At 42.5% G+C, this 24743-nt stretch overlaps 1 protein-coding gene across 1 annotated transcript in view; it reads left to right on the forward strand.

Moving 5' to 3' along the window:
* The first annotated feature begins 11909 nt into the window (after positions 1 to 11909).
* zbtb20 (zinc finger and BTB domain containing 20) overlaps positions 11910 to 24743 on the forward strand; it is a 33864-nt gene continuing 21030 nt past the window's right edge. The window contains exon 1 of the mRNA XM_030100528.1: positions 11910 to 12147. The gene's annotated coding sequence lies outside the window, so the exon portion shown is untranslated. The remainder of the gene's footprint in view (positions 12148 to 24743) is intronic.

The following is a 24743-nucleotide window of genomic DNA, read 5'->3' on the forward strand; positions in this document are numbered from 1 at the left end:
TTTGAGCCGTATACTGTAAGTGACACACGTTTCCTTTCAGAACACGATCCTAATATGGCTGACCTGTATACAAGATTACATAATTCTGCTCTGGAGGGAGCCAGCCGCTCAGTACTTGCATTTCTTTTGCCAAAAACTTAAGTAGTTTCACGTTCTCAAAGTTCCAGTTCTTTGGGTGCACAATATGAGCAGCGGCGAGCTTTAACGCAGCACAAACTGGACACGGGAAGGCAGGATCATGTTGAGAGGGATGCAAATGAGAAGAAAGTATATATGCAAAACTAAAAAGCCTTTCACTGCCTATACAACACCCACACATGCACACACACACACACACATACGCATGCTGTTAAAAATATATCATGTTGGATGTAGCAAAGAGAAAAAACTCTCCCTATGGACAACCTTGAATGAGGAGAGTATTTCCACTTATGAACATCCACAAATCTCCATTATTACAGTTCTTTATTAGGACTTGAAAAGCACTCACCCATAAATATGTCGTCTCCATACTGCTGCGCCGCCTCGCTTTAGGACTGTAGTCTTTTGGATCTATGGTGCGCCTCTGACACAAAACTAGGCCAAGGACAAGCACTGGTCATCACAACAGACTGAACCCAGGATATACGGTCCAGATCACGGGGCTGCTGCTGCCTGAACTACATTTAGCTTAAGAAACTTTATCATAGAGCCAAGGGTACGATGTCTTTTGTTAGGACAGCTTTTAAAAAAAAAAGTCAAAAGAAGACTGAAAGCAGCGATGTTTTGATTGAGACATATTTTCTGTCACGCAGGTTTGATATTTATATAACCGAGTGGTCACATCTTTTGCAGAATCTTCCTTTCACTGCTCTAAAAATAATCTGCTGGCATAAAAACTGAGATCATTTTTGAGTTGCCAAGGACATGAGACATCCACACATGTCTGCACGTCCTCTTGAGGAACTGGCGCTTTATTTTGGTAACGCTAAGGTCCACGGTTTCCCACCTTTTACTCCTGGAGACCCAAAGACTTCCCCTCACAGCAACGGCGGCTCTCCTGTCTCATTACGGTGAAGCCAAACACCCACTCACGCAAAGATACAAGAGCAGGAGCCTTAGAAAAGAAAGGAATTGAGTATTTTGCCATAGCTATGAAGCATCCCGCTGTCGCTTTATGTTTATAGACCCATCTAATTTCAATAACCTCAGAGCAGACAAAGCCCTGGGCCTCCAGTGGGATCTCTGGTGCCCCCTCAAGCAGGGCTCGGCTCCCGGGCCGCTAACCACTGGTTTAGGGAAATAATTACCAGGACAGTTTTGGCAACGGTTGCCGAGGCCGCCTGCTATCTACAGCTTCCCTGTAGTAAACCACCCTCAGCGCAGGTGACGCGCGCGCCGTGTCGTGTGCGAGCTGCTCTGGATAACAGGCTGCGTTTCGGTTTGTGGGGTTTTTGCACGTCCCAAGGCAGATGTTCACTGATTTGGCCGATGTATGGAACATTTGTTTCTGAGGGATGAGATTGAGGCTTTGTCACCAGATTGCTTTTGCGTCATCCGTGTGCGTGTGTGTGTGTGTGTGTGTGTGTGTGTGTGTGTGTGTGTATGGAAACAAGCTCTGGGGTTTGTTAGACTCTCAAAGCAGAGGAGCTGTACACCTGCTAAGCTTCAGCAGAGGTGAAAATGGGCGCCTAAGGAGACGCATGTCACAATTATTACATAATTGCCTCATCCCAATTATCTGAGCTGACTGCAATCATTTTGCACAGTAGTTAAAATAGTTTCATCTACATTCAGCAAACCGGATGAAACCAGAAATGTCACGTGTCTATCCATCACTTTGTGTTTGTTGTCACCAGCATTTTTCATCCTGTTCCACATTATTCTCCTTGTTAGCCGGCAAGTGAAGAATTAGCCGCACCAACTGTTTATCTTCATTTATCTTATGTTTGAGTGATTACAGCACAACTGTGAGCACAGTTTGATTGGGAGTAAAATGAAATCCCAAAGGTGCACTATATTTGTTGCATATAATGAAGAAAACAGTAATTATTTGCATGGGAAATAATCTTTTATGGATCTTTTAAGTGTGCATTTCTGCACTGAGGCAGTTTGGGATCTCCTTAAATTTAGTCAATATGCTTTAAATGACCTCATGAAAAAAACAAACAAACAAAACACACACTCTCTATTACTAAATAACAAGTCCAGTTTGTCTGGACTCTGTTCATGTTTTGATCCGATTGAATACAGACAAAAAGCAGCATGTGAAATAGTTCAAACTCTACTAACTTTGACAAAAAAAGAAAAAACAAATCAAACATCCTGCAGGTCAGCGCTGCTCATGGGAAGCTAATTGAGAAAATGTGTTTCCACGGCCTTCATTGTTGTCCATTAAAAGGAGAATATTATTGGCAATTATGTGAGCACACTGTACTCCTGGTCTCTGTAGCATAAGAAGGGCACTGCACCATACACTATAATTTGCCACTCAAACTGGCAGAGAAATGATTGTTCCCAGGCTCGGAGCGCGCTGTCTCGCACTGCCTACATGTACCAGCATGCCTCGCACATTAGCAAAGAGCCACTTGTGAGTAATCCAATTTTTAAAAATTGGTTTGTGGTGCTAAATAAAAGAGGTGTGTTGTGTAATGGTGTTTAAGGTGTGTACCGTATACTGAAATGAGGATTAAAGTGCCTGGTCCTAATCATCCGCTGAGCTGTTTGCAAGAAACCACTTCATCGTCATCTTGTTGATTTCCAAGAGAGTGGAACTTCATCGTCATCGTCATTGTCATAGCTAACTTAGCGCTCATTCTTGAGCCAAGTGGGCAAAAGTGAAACCATTGAATCTCATCATGTCTTTCTCGTTTTTGTATTTTCTTTTTCTTTTTTTTTTTTTTTTAACTTTGGGACCCCTTCTGTTTTGGCAACATGTCCCACAGCGTGCTTTGCTTGTGCAGACAGGCAGAGAATTCGTCTGACGGTCAAGACGGTGCTGTGATACCACCAGGCGGCGCGAAAATGGAACTCGCGCCGTCCCCGTAGTCCTCGATACGTCAGTGGATGGTGGAAGTAAACCAGGCTGCCACAGAGAACATCAGCGAAGTGTTGTGGGCGTTACACACATGCCAGCACCATGACTAATACATGAAAATAGGGCTGAAAATTACCGAAGGGATCATTTGCATATCAGGTTCTTTTCTGATTACATCAACATGTAAAACACCTCTAACAGAAACAGACGAAACAATCATCCATTTATGAACAAACTGCACCTGAACCGAGGGTCCAGTAAACAGACAGCTCATTTTCGAATACCTTCCTCCTGCCCTGCTGTATGATTATTCACCCCTCATCCACTTGTCGGTGCATGCCGTCTGTTTGGCGGACAACCTGGCGAAATGGCATTTGGCACACCGAGAAAGCAAAAAACGCCAAGCACGCCACGGAGGAAGGTACTTCCCTGACTAACGCGAGCCTAGCCTGTTAGCTTGCAGTAACCTCTCCTCGCTGATGATTCCCACCAACACACAGCTTGCTAATTAATAAGCAGCTGGGGAATTCTGAGGGTGCTAATGCATTCTCCTGTCCACTGCAGCATGTAATGATATAGCTCACATTCATCCTCCTGGCATATCAGCCTGAGTAACAGAGCTGGTGGTGGGAGGAAAGCCCTAATGTTAATCTGAAAAACACAGGCGCATTCGACAGCTGAATATGAGCAGGGTTATATAAGCTGGTAGGAAATATATGGATTTAAATTGGTGTGGGAAGACGGCAGACCGTAGTTATGACTTCAAAGTTCAGATCAAAATGAGTAATCAATAAGAGACATGTTTCTGTGACAGAGACAGAGAAGATTAGGTTGGACTTGGATTGCAGGTATCAGTTTCTGTTAAATGGCGAAGAAACAGTTGAGAAAATAATGAATCACAATCAATTTTTTTACACTTAAATACATATTTGCGGCACTTCCTTGTCAACTCTGACCCTTACAGTGACAGTTTGGAGGATTCAACATGTATCCTAACATTGAACTGTGCTCCACTCCCAAGACTGGCTGAGGTTTTATTGCGTGGAGTTGAGCACCATCAGCTGGTGAATTTCGGCACTGCAGCCATGAGCCAACCACCTGAACGTGAAATCCTGTTTGCCACCTTGTTTTTCAATGGAAAAATATGTTTCATATTAGTAAAAACAAACAAACAAAAAAAAAAAGGAGCCACATGTGTGTTTTGTGGGTGCGACTGTAGCAGCACATTGTAGTTATTATAGAGCGGTAGTCTTCAGAGGACAGAGTGGCGGGTCACGGTGGAGAAGGGGAGCAGGTGTGAAAATAAAATGAAAGATGTCTGAATTTCTTTTTATCAGCCGCAGTTCCAGGATTGCCACATTGCACACGCTGCTTTCTTGTCACACTGAATGAAGCCGTTATTCATGTTATTAGTGAACTCTAGGCTTTTTCTCAAAAAAAAAAAAAAAAAAGACCTGTTGTGAAAAAAGGCTTTTTTTTTTGCACCTTTGGCACCTACGAAGTCTTAATTCAGCAGAAACAAACTCAGATGGAGGAGAGGGACTAAACATAGAAGACACATACTTTATAAGCATAGCTTTTTTTTTTTTCGACTAAAGTGTCTGATTGTGTTTCGCGTGTTCAACACCTGGCGTGGCATCACAGACGCCAGTGTAACTCAGCCCCAGGCGGCGGGTGCCATTTGACGGTGTTCAGCATTTCAACATGGGCGAGAAGGATTCGGGTGTGAATTGTTGCAAGTGAAGGTGAGGAGGGCAAGTCTGACAATGCACAAAAGATAAAAACGCCTGCTTAGCCTCGAAGGAGGAGTATTACTGGGCGTAGTTATTATTTTCATTAAAGAAAGCTGGTACAAGATGTTCTGGCAAACCTCCAGGGCCTGTCATCAGGGTAATGAATGGCTCAATGGACTAATTGTAAGGTGCCAAGGAGAAGTTAAACATTCTACCACTGCCCAGGGAAAACGGTTTCAGGCAAACCCATGCGCAGGAGTCGAAAGCTGGCTTTCTCTCAGCCGCCCCCCCCCCCAGAAGTCGACAGCAGGACAAATGGGGGGATGTCAAACTCCAGACTTTGAGCTACTCTGACATTTCCTCCTGCACTTACTACCACCTGCCATGCCCCTGACTGTCAGCCGGTCACCTGCGTGGACCTTCAAGGTCCAGGCCAAGCTTCTGACCGAGCGGCCATTAAAGGATGAATGTCCACGCGTCCCAGGAAGCAGGAGAAGTGCTCAGACGCCTTCGCTGCCAAAACGAGCTTTGCAAGGACTCGGTTGAGACTGTGCTCTCATCAGGTCGTCCGTGGAAGCTCTGAGGAGGCTGCAGAAAGACAACCACGGTCAGGAGGACTGAGCATGCTTCACTCGCATTTTGATGGAGAGGCTGATGACAGCCTCCTGCTCAATACTCTCCTGACTTATTCCCGCTCTGATTAATGCACTGTGTTAAAAGGATGATCGGCTTCCTTCCAAGGTTTCACATGACTTGACAGTAACACCTACAAGTGAATACAGCCTCTTTTAGAGCCTCCAAACAAGGAAATAGTGTAAATACGAGTAACGATAATGTGCTCTGCCTGCAGGCAATAGAAAGCGGAGCGTGCTTTGGAATCATGGGAGAGAAGACCTAACAGAAGGGTTAAAGTCATCACCATCTAATCACATTTCCGAGGCACTATTTTGCCGCGCTCGTGGCGAACAAAGGTGAGATGAAAAATGAATCACAAAGACGGGAGCCGAGGAAGAATCTGCGGAGACCAGTGGCACGTTATTCTTATATCTCAGCTACAAGGCTGACACAGACAGGAGGCCCTTGAGAGCTGAAAGACAAGTGAAGAAGCCTATTAATCATTTATACCACTTGGACCGCATTCCCAAAAAGACAGTATTGTGATAACTCATTTATGCTACCTCCACTGCCTCTCGAAAAGGGACGAGTGCGAGGCGGCGTTTCGACTGAACCCCCGTCACCATCCCTGTCGGTGCCTGAGCTGATCACAGGTTCAGCGTTAACATGTCACCGCGATTCATTTCAAATAGTGAGAACCACATGTATGAAACACTTTTTTTTTTTTTTTTAACTTCAATTATAATATGAAATTTGACTTTACAGACACTCACATGCACATTCAGGAAAGTGAGAAATAGCAGGAGTTTGTATAAATTAATGTTCCTTGGCGTGAATAATTCCCCTCCCAGCACTGCTTGCTTTAGAAAACCTGTATTGTATTATCCCTCCAGTTTTATCCAAACATGTAATTCTGAACAGCTCTGTGTAGCTCAGCACTCTGGCTTTGTGTGTTGTGCTGCACAAATGATTCCTCGCTTTGCTTGTTCTGCCAGAAGGTGCACAATTGAAGTACGAGCAGTACTCCGGTACGTGAGGCTATATCAAACTGCTAAAGAGTTAAACCTTGAGGAACAAGATAGTGATTTTACACATTTTTCTTTTTTTGCTTTTGTTTTTTTTTTTTTTTTTTCATCCCATCTCTAAAATCCTTAACCTCAAATGATGTATGACTCACAGAACAGTTGGTGCTATTCTGTGAAGAGCAGGAGCTACAGTATTTGCCTCGCCTCACTCATGTAACACGACCGGAATAAGTGCAGTTTTTTACAGTTTCTGCAAAATCTAATAACACCTCACTTGAAACAGAAAGGAGTTCCAACCAAAAAGGAATGGGTGGAAAAAGGAAAAAAAAAAAAAAAAAACACTTGTTGTGATGTGACGACGCTTATTTCGTGTCACATCTGACTCGTCTGTGATCATATCTTGTGAGTTTCAATAAAACATGTAACACTAATGTTGTCAGTGACATACAGCACGGCCACGGAAAAGTTATTTTAGGCCCAGTAATTGACAAATTAAGACCAAAGACCAAGCAACCAAAGGAAAAAGGGAGGAACAGCTCACAAAGCAGTGTTATTGTCTGTACTTGTCAACAATCTGCCTGCAGCCAGTTTTGAAGATAAGAGGCAAATCACTCTCAGCATTGAAAAACTTACTGTGCATTACAAAATGCTGCAAGCTTTGGGTAGTTTGGCAGTGGTTCTAATTCTAATGTTCATTTCTTGTCTCCCTTGCAAATATACAATATTTCTGTAGAGTTCAATATACATTGATAATTATGGCAAAAAACCAAAATCGCTTTCACTCCCAATAGATTCAGGATTATTTCAGTGTACAAGGACATACCGTGCAACTAAATTAAAGTAAATGTTTTAGGAAAAGCTTCAAAGATAATAGAAGATATGGTGAGAGATTATTAAATAAGTAAAATAAAGCTGTTCCATTATTGCACTCACACCAGCATTACGCGCATTTGCAAATAAACTTCTGAATGTAAGAGAAACATTGTGTTAATGGAATCCCAGAACAGGAGTGAGATTTCTATTTACAGTATTGTGTTTCTGCTACGCTGCGAAGACAAACACCAAAGAGGGCGGGTGAGGTCATGTTGTCACTATGGCCGCCCCGCGGCTGTGAACAGAAACACGTTCATCCCAAATAGCAGTGACCGCAGTATACAACATAATAATATGCATTCACACATAGCGTATGCTTCTCCATGGGAATCATTCTGCATCATCACACTGATTAAGCGTGGAAAATGAGTATCGAGGCGTGTCTCTTTTTCATGCATGGACAGCACAGTGGAATTTTACAGATTGGTCACGGCTGTATCTGGATTTTCAAGTAGCTTTTTACAACCAAATCAAATATCCAGAGATAAGAGAGGACGTGGTGCTGATTGGTGAGAGGAAGATAGTGCCGGTGTGTGGGATATTGTTGTTAACTGGGTTAAAGAGCTTGTAGGCTCGGCAGCTGCATCGCACGGATATGGACTACTTGAGTGTTTCCTATTCTAGTGACAGGGGGTGTATGAAGACAATAAGGACTGAAATATATCTATACTGTCATGGCATCTGTGTTCCCCATTTGGCAAGGGACCAAAAATATTTAGCAGCTGAATCACATCGTAAAGCTTTGCATTTGCTAATGTTTTTTTTTTCTTTCTGTCTTTGATTTTACTGCTTCCTTGAGCATTAACGCATCTATATAACTATGTCTGAATGATATTAAAAGACTGAATATTGAGGAGATAAAAACTTTCGAAGAAAAGGAAGACAAGATGGGAATCCATTAACATGTCTTTAACAAAAGGGTTTAAAGGAAAGCAGACATAGGAAGATACATTTTGAACATAAATGACATTTTAATGGCACTAGAAACTGAACGAAAACTAATTCCACCTGCATGAAACCTTGCTAGATGCCATCTAATTCATAATGAGTTGTCTAGACGGTCTGCGAAATGAAAAGATAGTAGGCTCTTCATTTAAAGCAGGGTATTAAAATAGAAAAAAGGGATGCAAGGACAAGACCTGTTAGTGGACTGGAATAATAGCATTACATAGAAGCACAGGGGATATGGTGCATTTCAGTGTTGGGTAATGTGGTTGCTAACTCGCCTTATTTTAACCTCAAATTCTCTGTCACTGCGGCCAAAGCGTTGGTCCGTAACACCCAAGAGTTCATAGCTGATCTATTTCCTACTAGACTGTTGGAGAAGTAGGGGAAAACCTAAAGTACACGGTGTATTCAAACAGGAAGGGACAGCACAGAAGCAGAATAAATGAATGAATGAATGAGCACTCAAATAAATAATTAAATGTCTACAAAGTCCCAGTGCTGCCCTCTGTTGGCCGCATTTCAATCTGATTTAGACGTGACTTGACCCGGCAATGTGAGGACATATAGTTTAATCCTGTGTTACCCCAGAGGACATTTCAGCTGGGGGGAAAAAAAAAATCTGTTTCATGTGAAATATTAATCACAGAAATGTAAAAAGTCTTTACCAACGGATTTAATGATTTATGCAATAAAGAGTTACATACTGGTTTAATTAAAATTATATAATTAAATGTTTTTTTTAATCTTTGCAGCTGTTCAATGCATTATTGTTTCATGTTGAGTTTATTGGTGGGAAAAGAGATGAAGAGCTTATTTACCAGTAGGTAGTCAGTAGGAGATTCAGGCAAGCGCCACTTTGGACATGAAACATGCTTCTCAACTATTCAAATAGCAAGTAGTGGAGGTTGATTAAAACCAAAAACCCACGGCCAAAACTGCAGATATAAATATTCTCAGATATATTAAGCACATGCAGCGGCTGCTTTACCATGTGGTTTTGTTACACAATGTGATCAATTAACCTTTTAATGCAGTGAACATTTTAAGAAATCCAAACATATAATTTGCAATTATCTGGTGAAGAATGACTGGCATTCATGCTTGTAGATGGGAGTCAAGCCATGTGGTATTCCTTTACCGCAGTTTTCCAAGCAAGCCTTCGCATTTGCTCACACTTGCATTACAGACTGTTTAGCTTTTGTGTTTTCTCTCTCTCTCTCTTTTTTTTTTTTTTTTGCTTCTAACCATTTGTAAAAGAAGACAAGGTTATTACTTTTCTTCTACTTTTTTCTGGATTTAGTATTTGAGCTTTTGAAAATTAAAAATAGGGACTCACTTCCAGCTTGTTCATAATAACCAGGTAGGCCCTACAGTAGAAAACTGAAACTTCCAATACAACCTCCCCCCCCTTTTTTTTTTTGTTCATCTTTTTTTTCCCTGCATGACCCCAAGATCTGGAGGCTCCACGTGATTTCTTTATAAAATGTTATATTCAGTTTTTGGTTCATTATTTGTATTATTCTAATTATTATATTCTCAGTCTTTTCACTCCAGTCAATTCACAATTTTGCCATAATATTCACAATATAGAAGAGTTGAAGGAACACTGTGTGCAATTGTACTGCAATTCCCATTTTTCTATTCGGTGCACTACACAGCCACCTTAAAAAAAAAAAAAAACGCACGCGGGCTTCACAAAAGCTTCGGAGAAAGAAGTCTGATCATTCCGTACAGTCGTTTTGTCTGAACGTGAGTGAAAAGAAGCACTTCTGGAGGGTAGATACCCTTTTCTCTTGATGGCAGCTAAACCGTCACTACAGAGCGGCCTCGGTGAACCGTGAAGCTCTTCAGCCCCTCCGAAACAAAATGTTCTCCACGGCGAATCCTCCACGCACGTGCGGCCGGCTGAGCCACGTTAATCAAGCCAAGTGTCTTGAATTCACTTTTACCGGGAAGGCGCGCGCGCACCACGCGGATGTGCAATTTTTTTTTTTTTTTTTTCGGGACGCTCAGCTTTATGATCCTAAAATGTCATAAGTCTGACTTCTAATGAATATTAAAAGCACTTTCAGCGCGCGCGCCTCGTCGTCGGATTGCAAAGCGTCGCATTAGGGCCGGCAGTGGTGTTCCTACGGTGTTCCTGGTTAATGTAGGTCAAAGCAGTGACGGAAGGGTGTCCTCCGTTGAACCCGCGGTATTAATCCACATCGCAGTCCTGCAGATGGCGCGCACAGTCAAGTGAGTGCCCTGGGTGCTCACCACGGTGCTCGCACAACAATATCCGTACGGAGCCTACCCAGCTTGAGAGATGGCGATTGTCTGAGGCGACACCTCTGTCTCCCCTGTACAGCTGGAGGGCTGCGCAGGCAAAGTTCAACAGCGCAGTTGTTTTCCTCCAAGAGAGTTTGAGTTTTTTTTTTTTTTTTGCGCCCCTTTTACGCACGGCAGCTCAGGGGGCTGGACGCTTTATCAGACGGGCTGATCGAGCGTAACCTTAGTTGACCTCTTTGTCAGTAAAAAAAAAAAAAGCTCCCCTTTAAAGATGCAGAGCAGCTTCCACTGAACATCCTCTCCCCGAGTACACTACACACTGATCACACACATGAATATTTTATTGGAAGCATCTACCCAGACACTAACCTCAACGTGGTTCATTATTCTGATCTGAACTACAGACAACAGACAAGCGTGTGCGCACACACGCACACCTGTCACTGTCTAGACAGGGAGGGGGCATTAAGGCGGTGGGTGCGGGGGGGATCCCACATGACCCATTGCTGCCTTTTTTCTACGCCAGCCACAATATATCTCAAGGCATTGGATAATGACAAAAAGAAAAAAAAAATCAACAACAACAAGAGAAAAAAAGCAATCGCTCTTCCAAATCTGATTGGCCGGCTGAACCGACACCATTTTTTCCCCTGCTCGCAAACTCGAGGTCAGCTCGGGACGTTAAAAAATAAATAAATGAGAAAATAGAAATGCGTAGAAAGTAGAAGACACGGCAGACAATCTAGCTTGTTGGTGCCGGAGATGATTGGCAGCGCCGCCGTCCAATGGGAGCGCGCGGCGCAGCTGGCTTACTGTACTGGCAGAGGCGGCTTCCAATGCAAAGTTCAGACGCATGATGGACACATAACTGACAATTCCCGTCCTTTTGATCCGAACTGGGCACAGATTTCACAGTTCATTCACATTTGTGGACGCCGGCGGTTGCGTGGTGTGCGCCGCGAGCCGCGCCGGGAAGTATATTGATGAAATGAGACGTGGGCGATTCATAGGGAAAAGGGACGTGCTGAACGTCTGGCGCGTATCATCACTGGAAACCTGTTTCAACCCGCATCCTTATTAGGTTTCGTTTCATTTCGCACCACGATTCCCACTCACACACACTCACACACACAAAAAGAGAGAGAGAGAGAGAGAGAAAAGGCTGCCGCGTTGCCTTTCAGGCAGGAGTAAACTTAAAGACATCATGTGGGATGAGCACTATTACTACAACTACTATTACTATAACTCCCACCACTTCCAGAGAACCATAATGGAGCCGGTTCCACCGTCCCACTGTGCTTCCTGCGATTGGGGCATAATAATGTTGACGGGTTTCTGATCCAACCCAAGACAGTGCACTGTTCTTCCAATAGCAGCTTTAAGTGAAAAGGCGTGCCTGCCTGCTGCCCCCCCCCCCTCCACCACCGCCACCCCTCAAAGTACTCGATGTATAGTTAAAAAATGGGAGGGCACACTTGAACCGAGCTGCTCTATGAAGGTAGGCTGCAGCGTGTGTTTATTGATGAGATGAAAAGAAGATGGAAGTGAGAAATGAAACAAAGTAAAGGAACATATTAAAAAAAAAAAACTAAACGCGCGTCGTCGGGGGAGAACGGGGAGCCGTGGAAACGCTGTCGCCACTTTTTGAACGAGCTTCGAAGTGCAGGTAAGAAATTGAGAAAAGTAGGAAAAGGGATGGGTCTTTACTACATCTCTAACGCTGATATTAAAGGAGAGAAATTAGAGCAATTTTCTGTATCGGAGAGGGAAACACGCTTGTTGACTTTTGGGTTGAAATGCATGAAATGCCACTGACTTCCATGTAGTTGTGCTTCCCTTCACCAGCCTAATATTAAAGCTCTTCATTATCGGGAAACTTCATTCTTTTGGGAGACCGCGGACGTCCAATAAACGCGTGTGCGGTGCATGAAATGTACCGAAACGAGCTCCCCCCGTGTTGAAAGGGGGCACTCAGTTTTTTTGGGGGGGATTTTTGTTTGCCCATTTATATTCGAGTAGAAAAACGCGCTGCCCTGGCATGACGCAAGTTTCCCCATCTGTCATGATTCTCACCGTGCCCCCTTTTACCTCCAAGCCCCGCACTTTCGGGTGTACCCGGGAGCTTTTTGCATAGGGGGGGACACTTGAGAACAATACTACTCCGGTCAAAGTGAGCTCTCAGGTCTGTCTCTCAGTCTCAGAGCCTCCGCGATGCTCGCTCACATTTTACACACTGAGCCCGGAACAACTGTGGCAGCCGACGTGCGCATTTGGCTTTTAGGTCAGTTATTTGAGTCATCGGAAACGCGTTTCCTGATTGTATTTTACCACCGTATCGCACTCATACTACGAATCTATTTCTTCAGCGCATTTTCAGTTTGTTGAACTTGCTGGCAAGGTGTGTGTGTGTGTTTCCCCCCCCCCCTCTTGCTCTGAAATATAGGATAAAAGCAGCCGCTGCTCGCGCAGCGCTTCTACTCAGACAGATGTCTAGCCTACATTTTTTATTTTTTTATTTTTTTTTTTTGTGAATTAATATCAATACGGCGTGGCATTTATGAGATTGGGTTACGTTAAGATGTGCTCTGCAAGCGGAGGAAGGCTGGCTTATATTGTATGCGAAGGTAAAACAATACCGCAGGTTCAGTTTCTGAGAGAAATAAGAACTAGACCCGGTGGGACTCTGATCTGGATTTTTGGTGCCATGTTTCTCCCAAAAAGAAGGAAAGGAAAAGAAAAAAAAAAGAATGATCACTTTAAGTGTCGCAATCCGCTTTTTATTCACAGTCTACTGTAGGTGAAAAAAGGGTTTCGGTGTGAGGCAGTTTTGGCAAAGGATGGCCTAGATATGGGGCCATGCTCCGTTGTAATTAAAGTTGCAAGAGGCGCTTTCTGTGCTCCGTTTGAGACATTTTGTAACCAAAAAAAATAAGGAAAAAAAAAAATCTCGGACAACTCGTGATTTGCTTTGCTTCTGTTTAAAAGATGAGCACGCAGAGGTGCTTCACCTCTTGGGTAAAGTTAAATGTCTTCAGGTCAGCGCAATAAAAAATGAAATCGAGCGACGCCTTTCCTCCCCCCTCCCAAAAAAAAAAAAAAAAAAAAAATGAGGGAAAGAGCCATGGGGGAGTTTTATCCCGAGCAACATGTCAGTCTTGTTCTTTAAGGTCTCCGTGTACCAGCCCGCGACCGTGCGCGCGTCTGTGTGTGAGGACGGGGGTAAAAGGGGGACGGAGAGCGTGCGTGCGTGCATGAGGCAAACAGATGTTGTCCCTAAGCCGCTGGCTTTGTCAGATAAAGAGAGTAAAGACAGCATGTCCATGTGTCTCTTATAAAGCGACGCGGATAGTTCGGGCACGTCCTGTCCCTTGATTAATGGCCACGCGCTCGCAAGTTGCGCGCAGGTATCGCGCTTTGCGTCAACACATTAGTCATGTCAGAGGTTGCCTCTGCTGTGGTCAACGGGCCAGGTCGCCCGTTCGTGCGCGAGAAGGCCGGTCCCGGGTTTGACCGGAGGGAAGGAGAGCCCGTCCACGCGCTGCGTCCGTGTCCGTGTCCCCGCCGCGCGCAGACACGGTCTGTGGATGTGCACTTGTGTGTGTGTGTGTGTGTGTGTGTGTAAGAGTGAGTGAATGTGTAGATTTTTTTTCCCTCTCCCCAGCGTAATTGTGCGTTCATCTCTTTTCACTTTTGTTGTGATCACTTCCTCTCTCCGCCTTCATTCAGAAGAATATGCCTCCACAACGTAAATGCGTTGCAGTCCTATAGGCTCGGTTATGTAATTGGCCGCTGCACTGGATCATTTGTTTTCTGAATGGACACGATTGGAGAACACAGCTGAGCGTGCAGCAGCAGCAGCAGCAGCGGCTCCGTGGAGCAGGAATGCTACATTTCACCTTGATGTGAGACTTGAGCCTGGCACAATTGTAAATGTGTCCTGTGAATTAGAGCGCAGTGATTTGACAGGTTGCATGTGGGTGAGTGAGTAGTGGGAAAGTAAAAATTATACTGTCACAACGTGTATGCTGGATTGAATCCCCTCTGTTTGAGAAGAAACTCTGCAAAAAGGGGGGGGGAGAAAAACTTAACACAAGCATTGTTGGACATTTTTATTGTTTGATGGTTTGGAGAGCACTTGTCTTGTCTATAAGTGAGCTCTCGCTGTGGCTTCATGTCAAAACCTCTCAGTTTTTCTGTTTTTTTTAATCAGCACAGAGGTGTACAGTAGCTGCTGGGAGAGTCAGCCATTATGTGCCTTGGGAGTGTTTGTAGTCCGAGTATCAGGTGCCCAATTGTACCCCGATTGAAGAGTATTTGTATGTATATATTCCAGATGTATACATTAATATTCACAGTGTTGGAGCCATTGCCATTTGCCTGCTTTTTGTGTCACGGCTAAAACCCACCCATGACTAATGAATATTTAAGAGTACGTCTGCAGATCAAGCAAAGTCGTGATTGAATGAAGGAGACCCGGCTCAGATAAAAATGTGGACCTGCTCACAGGAAAAAGGGGGGTTCAGGGAGGGAGGAAGGGGGGGTTCAGTTAATCCACACCCTGCAATCAATCCCATTTTTACCCCCCCTTTTTTTTTTGGCTTCACCATCCTTCACTCGTCCTCTGTAGCTTGTCACCCTCTTTTCGCATTCAGCCATTTATTATTGACCAACAAAACTGGCATGATGCGTCCACGGCGTTCAGTTTTCAAGTGTTTTTTGACTGATTTAGTCACGCTTTCGCACATTTCTCCCACCTGATTATTTGGGTTTACTCAAGTGAAAATGTGTAAGGGGACCATGCTGCACTCATGTAACGAGTTGCTTCTTTGGAAGAGAGATGTAACAAAAAAAAAAAAAAGAAAAAAGAAAAAGAAGAAAAAAAAACAATCATCTTGTACTGTACATGCTCACAGATGGCAGGTCAGTATTCCAAAAAAATTTAAGTGCAGTAATGACACTGCTGCCCAAATAGATAAGACAGAGACATCTTTCTGAAACCTCCGCAATGCTACAGTTTTGGTTGCTGGTGTCCCTCCACCATGCGCCCATCTTCACCAGGCTTCCACCAGGTAATCCTGGCAGCCCATGCCCCACGTAATTCAATTTCTAAATGCATCTCCATGTCATTTTATTGCAGCTCTGTTCAAGAGATTTTTGGGCTTTGCTACTTAATTACACTACACAGTGGAAAGGACGGGCGAAGTAGGAGAGAGTATGTAATATTGGTCATGAGTGAAATTCACCTCAGTCCTCTAATCCACACAGAGCTCTTCATTTTGTCATTTAAATTTCCTTCTTTTTTTTGTGTGTAGTCAAACTATATTATGTCCACAACAGTTTTAGGCTGAACTGACAAAATAAAAAAAAAAAAGAAGAATTTCTGAATCTGAATCAAATAAATATGAGGAGCGCTTTTCCAATCTATTCAAATGAAGTGAAATTAGTGTGATGATTTAAAATTTAAGGTCGGGTGTTAAATCATCGCATGACAAAAGACTTGCACTTGAGTCCATTCTGGCACTTTGTCTAGCCCAGTTGAACATATTTGGCAGCCATTTTGGGAATGCAGTAGAGATCCATCGATATAACAAGCCACTTTGTGGATAGCTTCCAGAATGTCACAGCGCTTGTTAACTGCTTGGCCTTTTTGTCTCTGGCACAGTTTATCCTTTCCCAGCTTTTTTTTTCATTCTTCTTCTCTTTTTTTTCTCTCCTCCTTTTTTTTTTTTGTTTGTTCCTGTACAATGCTCATTAGAAGAATATCCCCCCCCATGGAGCAAAACTAATCTTTGATGAGCGATTGCCATCTGAGACTGTTTTCAGGTGTTCGTCGTAAAGTTAATAAGTCCCATAATTGTGGAGAGGAAAGGCTCGGAGGTGTTTGGAGACTCGGTGCTTCAATATTCAGTTTAGTGTAAGAAGGGCACGTAGAGTTTCTTACCTGATGTCTGTTCAAACTCAGTTACAACGCTACATTTGAGTCCCTGGTTACCATGGCAACCCTAAAAAACTCATACCCTCAAAGCTTCAGAGGGAAAAAAGGCAGTACACATGGCACACTTATTTCTTTTATTTATATTTCTCACTGTATTAGTCACTGCTAGTCGGTTACACTCTCAAAGCCTCAGATTATATATTTTTTTTAAGTATTTTGCTATAAAAATGATATTCAGTTCTTTCTATTGCTTGATCTGAGTAAATTAGTGACTGCTGGCCACTTGTGTCGTGGTGGATTGTTAGTATACGTTTTACAAAGTACAAGTTATTGGCAGACTAGCCACCTCCTGGCTAACTGGCTCAAATCCTTCAAGCCACAAATCACCTTTTTTGCCCCCCCCCACACACACACACACATAGCATGCTTCTCATATTTCTTTTTGGTTTTTAAAAATACTAATGACACAGTGACAAAAACTACTGACACTCAGTATAGGCTGCCTTTGTAATTAAAGGAAGAATTTCCCCCTTTAGCTGCATTATGCAACACAAAAAAACACACAGCTCCACAGAGTAATGGTGATTTCCTTCCAGCTATGAGGCGAGGATAGAGCATTATATCCTTTGTTTAAGGGGGAAAATGTATCTTGTTTATTGATGAGGTTACTACGCCAGGATAAAAAGACATTTTGGCAGGAAACTAAAGGTTATTATTGTGCAACCAATCAGGGTGTATTATCCGTGTGTAGTGCTTAAAGAAGACGTGTGTGACAGCTGTAGACTGCCTCTTTTCTTTCTCGATTCACGGGGAAGGATTTAGAAAAAAAAAAAAAAAAAAACCTCATGCTTTTAACAAATTGGCAGGCAGAATCCAAAAGCCTGGTCATGACAGTGACTTTTATAAAACTTTCTCTTGAAACTGTGTGACTTTCAAATCATGCGGCGTGTAGGAAAACTGCCAAACACAAAACTTCATGGCATGCTTTTCAGGTTTTCAAAAGAGGTTTGTTTTTGAGTTGTCTTCCCTTCCCTGAAAGTATCACAGGAATGTGTAGTGAAAGCACACATTGACTCTGAATAAGTATTTTCCAATGTGCCAGGCAGTTGTCAGGAAGCTTTGTTCACGTATAAAACTTTACAGAGACTTATGACACACGGTTACTATGTTTAGTTTTTACATTGCTTGATGGTAACTAAAACAGCGTTTGGGGGGTTGATTATGGAAATTTTTTTTTAAAAACTCTATTAAAATAAAATGAAGAGTCAACAGGGAGCACTTCGTCATACACTCAATGTAATACTCATGCAATATTGTGATACTGTAGCAGCCTGTGCTATGGTGCAGCTTCTATAAGATCAGTTTTTTTTTTTTTTTAATTTTCTCCAGATATATGATGCCATCCTCTGCAACAGTTTCATCAACTGTTATTTTTTTTCTACATGTACAGCCCTCTTGTTTCATAGCTATACAGTGCATATAGTGAAAACAGTCTGGTTTGTGGATGTGAGCATGTGTTTCCATTACCTTTCCTGAAATTGCAAACAGATTGTTGTCTTTATATTTGCCCGGTTGCTTTTTAAGCATTTCATTAAAAGTCATGTGTATGTTCTGTAACACCCGAATGTCATGTAACAACTTGAGCCGAAGTTGTTTCACAACCAGCACAGAAGTTTTTTTTTTTCCTCTCTCTCCCTCTCTCTGTTTCTCTCTTTCTCAACTTGTCAAAAAAAAAAAAAAAAAAGACAGAAAAACTTGCTGCAATCCTACACCTTTGAGAGATAAACCTCATTTACACGAGGGACAGTAACGTTTAAACTCAATGGGTATTCTCCCTCTTTAAGCTCATGCACAGGCCAAAGTATTCAGCTGATGTGAAAAATGTATCCTGGATTCTAATAGCGAAGTTGTATGTTTGCCAAGGTGCATGTGTGTCCTCAGTTCACCCTGCTACCCATATGGTTTTCTACAAGCAGCGCTGCCTGGTTGAACGAGAAAGTATCCGAGGAGGGTTTAAGAAAGTAAAAGAGTACCAGAACACTTAGTAACTTTTTAAACTATTATACAGAGGATAAGTGAATTCTCTACTTCAGTCTTGGCATGAGGAAGACTTTTTAAGCCTCGTGCCAGTAAACTGCACTCACGGCAGCCAAAATGTTAAGACTGTGCACAGTCTCACTCAAGGTACATCGGTATGCGCTGTGCTTTGGGTAAACTTGGGGAATTATTGACACAATGGCATTTGTGTTGTTTTTCTCTTAAAAATTAAGATTGTGGGAGCTTTGAAGGATTTTCACAGAATCTAAAACAGTTTGTTTTTTTTCATTGAGTCAGATTCTTGGAAATGCAGCTGCAGGAAATCAGTGTCAGGCATTTTGCCTTCTGAAAGGAAATATTTAGCTGAGAATTTTCTTTAAAAAATTTGCATCATGAAAATGGGGAGATTATCAGCTCTAGCACCGTCTGTTTCTTTCTCGCCTTCAAATGTACTTTCTTATTGTCAGATTTTAAAATAAAAAATCTGGAAGCGACTATCAATTCAACCAAACAGCTATCTGTTTCAGCAACATCAAAAAGAATCATTATCACGATAGCATGATAGCCTTCTTTTTTATTGTTGTTTTTATGGTTTGTTTTCGACAGTTGGTACAGGCTGCTAAGGAAACGCGTGCCTAACCTGTTCGGCGGCAAACAAATGGCAAAGGCAAATGTTCAGTTTTGCCAAAGTTGCCAGGCTCGTTATACGGTGAGTTTTTACACTCATCAGTGATAAAGAAAGTGAACTGGTGCGATCATTCCGGCGGCTTTCATAACACTTGGACTACATTTAACAGGCAGATGTCGTCCGTGTGTCCACGGGATGTCCGGGTGTTTTAAAACAGCTGAGTAATAATTGTCATTTCTGGCAGCGGTGCCACATTGTTTTTCGGTTGTTTTGTAAACTTAAGGGGGGGAAAAAAAAAAAAAAAGATCTTGTCTAAGCTGCTATGTAAACTAACACTGAGCAGTTTTTTTCTTTTGAAATTTCCATGAATAGGTTAACTGACGTGAATGCATTTCAAACAAAATGTCTTTTCTGGGCTTTGACTGTCTTCGGCTTTGCTGTTGGCTAGTGTCTCAACAGTCATTCACTCGCGCGGCATTTTTTCATTCCTACTTCTGTTCAGGGTCAGTCCAGCGTATCCCAACATGCATTTAGAGGAAGGCGGGTCACTGGGCTAACAGTGAAAGACACTAACAGAGGTACGAAGGAGCCAGCTATTAAAGATACACTCGATTAGTTGAAAAGAAGCCCTCCTGCTGCCGAAAATACGACTGGAAAAAAAAAAAAAAAACACCCAAATTGAAAACGAGGCAGCAGTCCCACTAAATCCCTCGATCTCGGCATGACGATACAAATGACTTGGAAGCAGCGCGTTTGTGATGTGATCTGCTGAAAATACTCGCGGCCGTGCGGCATGACTTTTATAGTAATGTTACCAGAAACAGCTGATCAGCTTGGGTTACACCCGGGGGCTTATGAGCTATAGATCGTTACCATCAAAGATAAGTATTCCGCCGCGTTCAGCGGACCGCACTGACCAGCAATTCATGAGCATTAGCAAGGGGCAAAGAGCCAGTTGATTATCATAAATGGAGCTGACAGGAGTTCATGTCATGTCACCGCTCCGCCGCGGTGACTCTGCGGTGACTCTGTGTTTTTCTGTACATAGAACGGATCGGAGAGGGCAGCACGACCCACTACGCCAACGTGCACCAGTCATAATGAGAAGTGCAGTGGTGGCGAACAAATATCTTGTAGTCTTGGTAGTCACACTCTGCATAGCAACAAGCAACGTTAGCCAAGGAAGGTAATGGAGGCACATTACAAACCAACCAGGATTTGCTTTAATTGCAAATTTGCACAGCTACGCTGGTTTTTCTCAGTGGAAGAAGTAAAATAGCAAAAGTAAAAGTGCATAACCAAAAAAACAAAAAACAAAACTGCACTAATTACCTCACTGTCACATAAATGTCTTTTAATTAAATGTATCCGCTTCAAACATTATTATTGATGTTTCCAAAGCGATGCCATTGAGGCCTGTTTTTTTCAGGGGAGGGGGAGAGGGCACAGTGGGCAACAACAAAGCAAACAGGTAATAATAATAAAAAAAAAAGAGCAGAAATTAATCCAAAAAAATAATAAAAAAAAATACAATCCGTGCTTTTAGGAGCCAACACCCCAGTAGGTAAAAACTCAGGAAAAAAATAGAGGCTCCTGTCACAGAAAAAACAAAAATAAAACACTCAATCCAGGAGAGAATGTACTGAACAAACTCTGAGGGATTTTTTTTCTGTCCCGGTGAAGAATAAAACATGGTTTTGTTTACACAACTTGTAATATGCTATAGAACTAGTATAACCACACCGACTGGTGAATCCAACATAGTTTCCCCTGCAGTCATTTGTGAGCTTGGTGGCTAATAAAAGCAAGTTTTGCATATAAAAAAAAAGAAAAGAACCTTCCTGCTGAACTAATTTACAACAGAATGCTACACAACAAGCTCCTAGAGAAAAAAAAGGAGCCATAAAGTATCATTTTGAGGACATTTTTCAAGTTTTTGACAGACAGTTTTGCAGTTTTTATGATGGAAATCTTACACATGCACATAAGGAACACTCTGCACTGCTTCAGTAATGATAAATGTGACTTATATGAAGCTCATAAACAGTCTTCTATCATAGGCTTTCATGTTTTTTGACTTTATCTTTGTCCTTCCCTTGTCATTAGTTATCTCCAAAGGTGTACGTGCTGAGAAACAGTGCATGTCTTGGAGGATTCTGGGTATAGCCAGCAGTTTTTGCAAAATGACTCTACCCATTAAAAATGCCCTATGACAACTGATACTCTCTTTACATGAATGACCTTATTGTGTTTTTTTGAAGCCATATTTTCATGGGACAGATGACTTATCTGCACATTCTGTGGACTGCCCTGGCATTTCACTCGGCTCAGATGTCTAAACAATATCTGGACTTCTTTGAATTTGCTTTTTGAATAAAGAGATTGATTTGGTTCTAAAAGGGTGGAAATACTGAGTTTTTGGCCTTTCGCTTCTTTCTTGTGAAACTCCGGAGTTGGCTTGCCTCACAAATCTGTCTTGCAACACTGTATTGTATGGACAAAGTTTCCCAACGTGGTCTGATTGCTCTCACTTGTTGATTTAACAGAATCCTGCACCTTTGTGCCAACTTTAGTTCAAGTCCTTAGAGCTAACTCCGATTGCTCAGCCGGCCTGCAGACCACTTGACCAGCCCACCGGCTCTTGGTATTAGTGTGTATAGGGCACTCTTGTGGACGGCCGTGTTTCACTGCGTCAGCGTTACACTTTTAGATGGGTCATATGTCAAATGAGCTGATGAGACATATATAATCTGTATTTACTACACAACAGCTTGCCTCTCTATAAATACACTAAACAGCGCTAACATCCACGAGGCTTAAAATAAGCACAGAATGTCTTCATTTAGTCTTGTGGTTTAAATATCGTGTTGAAATACTGAGAAAAATCAGTACGTGGAATATCTGTTGCGATGAAGATATCATTATTTTACCTGCGTAACAACCCGGCTTTATCTCAGCCTGATGGCATTTGTATTGTTGTTGCCGTAGCTACAGCCCGAAGAAATATATTGCATCATAAAACCTTTTTTTTTTTTTTTACCATGTCCATTTTTACTGTCTCCTCTGCTTTGTCTCCGTCTCTTTTCCAGCATGCACGTTTTTTGCTGCACGTAATTTTTTTTTTCTTTTCTTTTTTTTTTCTTTTTGCCTGGTGAATCCTTTCCGAATTTCCAGTATCTAGCTTGCCAAATTCCGGATGAAGAGGCTGTACTGCTGACCCCACAATCACACACCAGCTAGTAAAACTGCAGGGCTGACCTGCTTTAAGCACCCCTCATGCATTTGTGAAAAGTTCTGTGCTGGACCATCGCGGCGCTGGCTCGTGCACGCCCGTGCAGCTGCCGGTGAAACACATGGCGCGCAACTCCCAACGTCGCTCGAAGTTACATTCGCACATGGTGGAATAATCATGCAAATTCACTGTCGGTGGTTAAATTGCCATCCAGATTCCAGGTTCACATTACAAACACATTTACAAGGCATTTTTGTGTAATAATGTGTCATTGTTGAAAAATACACCACAAACGAATACAGCAAAGTTTAATTTAAAACACCGTGTGTTTGTGCGTGTGTATGTGTGTGTGTGTGTGTGTGTGTGTGTGTGTGTGTGTGTGTGTGTGCATAATTTCCATTCTCTCTCTGGTCTCTCTAGTGACAACACCAGACCAACATGGTGCACACTTAATGTAAACACATTGAAAGGCTACGTTGTTTTGTACGGACTGTATGCTCATTAGCTCAGGTCCCACAACGTCTTGCCAAAATCTGGCACACTGAGGCTTGTTTTCCTGGTTTGTTTCCCAAGGACACAAAGTCAGGAGATACAGTCTGGCTTTTTTTTGTTTTTTAAGATATAACGGCGCTACAGTTCTCCTAAACTACACAGTCCACTTGTTGAGGTCTTGCGCTGCTTTATATTCAGGCGCGCGTGGAGACACACAAACAGAGATGCACAAGTTGTATGTTAAATATTTCTGGCCACGCTGAATTAATGGCCTCTTCATCATGATACCCCGGTAATAGACAGACGAGTCCTATACGAGCGGCTCTGTAGGTTCACGAGGATCTCCTAATGGCCTGTGAGGTCCTTTTTTGGAGAGGAGAAATGTCCTTGATGTGTGTAGTAGCTGTAGAGAGGCAGTTGCTGTGGACACTTGTGCCTAAATGATAACTCTTGAATTTAGCATTATCTGCTTCGGGGGTTAGAGGTCTTTTGGAGACTGTCATATGAGTAGTCAGATGGTTCTTTTTGGTCAAATGCTCATTAACAAAAGCGCAGCCATTTGCCAACTGAGATATTTTTTTTTTTCAAAAGCGTCTGTTCCATCACCAAAGTGACGTACTTTCTTTAATTTTAATGGCCCATAGCCGGCAGCGGCTATTTGTTTTTATTCTCCCCTGTGTGCTCTGAAAGGAAACTTGATAATCTACAGTAGGAAAAATTTACAAGTTTTACTAATTTGTGAGTGTGGACTTTGTCTGAAAACAGTATACTTGAAGTAGATTATCCTCCCATCTGTAAATACACAATGGATCTGCTATGGATAACGGGTGGCAGTGGGTGTGTTTTTGACAGAAAATGACGAAGTTGAACAAGCTGTCCTGTCAAAAAATTTACTTTGACTGTCCCCTACTTGTGTAATGGCGTGGCAGTGTTTATTGTTATTTGTTTGCTCGAGGAATTTATTTGAAATCCGCACATCCTGTCACACTGCGTGGCTTTCTGTTGGACTGCATATCTTAACACGTTCATCTGCTGTGCTATTAGAGACGTTTTAGTTACACTGCAACTTCGGCATGAACTGTTGGACTGAATTTGGGAGGGGGAGCACAAAGAGTTAACAGTGGTTCTTGTTTGCGGACGACGTACAGAAAGGAAACCAGCATAATACAGTTATTCAGGCAATTTCAATTGAGCCGCGGTCATAACGTTACACTGGTGTAATTACTTCACGATGCCTCTGACCGTGCATTCGCAGAGGAGAAAAAAAAAAAAAAAAAGTGTTGTGAAATAATGAAATTCTATTTTATGGTGTTTACGTGTTTTTTAAAAGCGTCCCTGATGATGAGTTTAAAACCTGAACTGTGCTCGCAAAGAAAGAATCACTGATCCTGAGTGTTCAGCGCACCAGAGAGCCAGGTTGTAATTGTTAGAAGAACAACGCACGGAATCAGACGTACGTGAAGGATGCTTTCACTCCCCTTTATTTACATTTTAGACCAATTCCACAAAAAAAAAATGTTTCATCAGCAATGTAATGTTGCACCCTACGATTCCAGTCAAGGGAGACGAAGAAGTGAAAAAATGTTGTGTGAAAATCTTGGCTCAACTTGTCAACAGCCTACGTGGGCTTGTTGATGATTTTCAGTGACTGCTATAAAGGCAAATCAATTAAATCTGGAGACTGTGATGTGTTTGCTGCAGTTTCTCCTGAAGTGTGTGTGAGTTAGGTGCATTACTTACCTGTTAAGTGCTTCGCAGCATTATAGAGGAACACTCAAAGGTAATAAGAGACATGGCGCTCTGAATTACTCGGATTTAATCAGCCGACACCACATTGTTGGCCGGAGATGAATCATTTTCGATCATTTTTAATTGTGCAGATCAAAGGGAGCTACAGCACAATAGCATTAGCTGACATTTAATTTGAGTTGTTGACTG

Source organism: Salarias fasciatus, chromosome 10 (assembly GCF_902148845.1).
Source record: "Salarias fasciatus chromosome 10, fSalaFa1.1, whole genome shotgun sequence".
Classification (NCBI taxonomy): Eukaryota; Metazoa; Chordata; class Actinopteri; order Blenniiformes; family Blenniidae; genus Salarias; species Salarias fasciatus.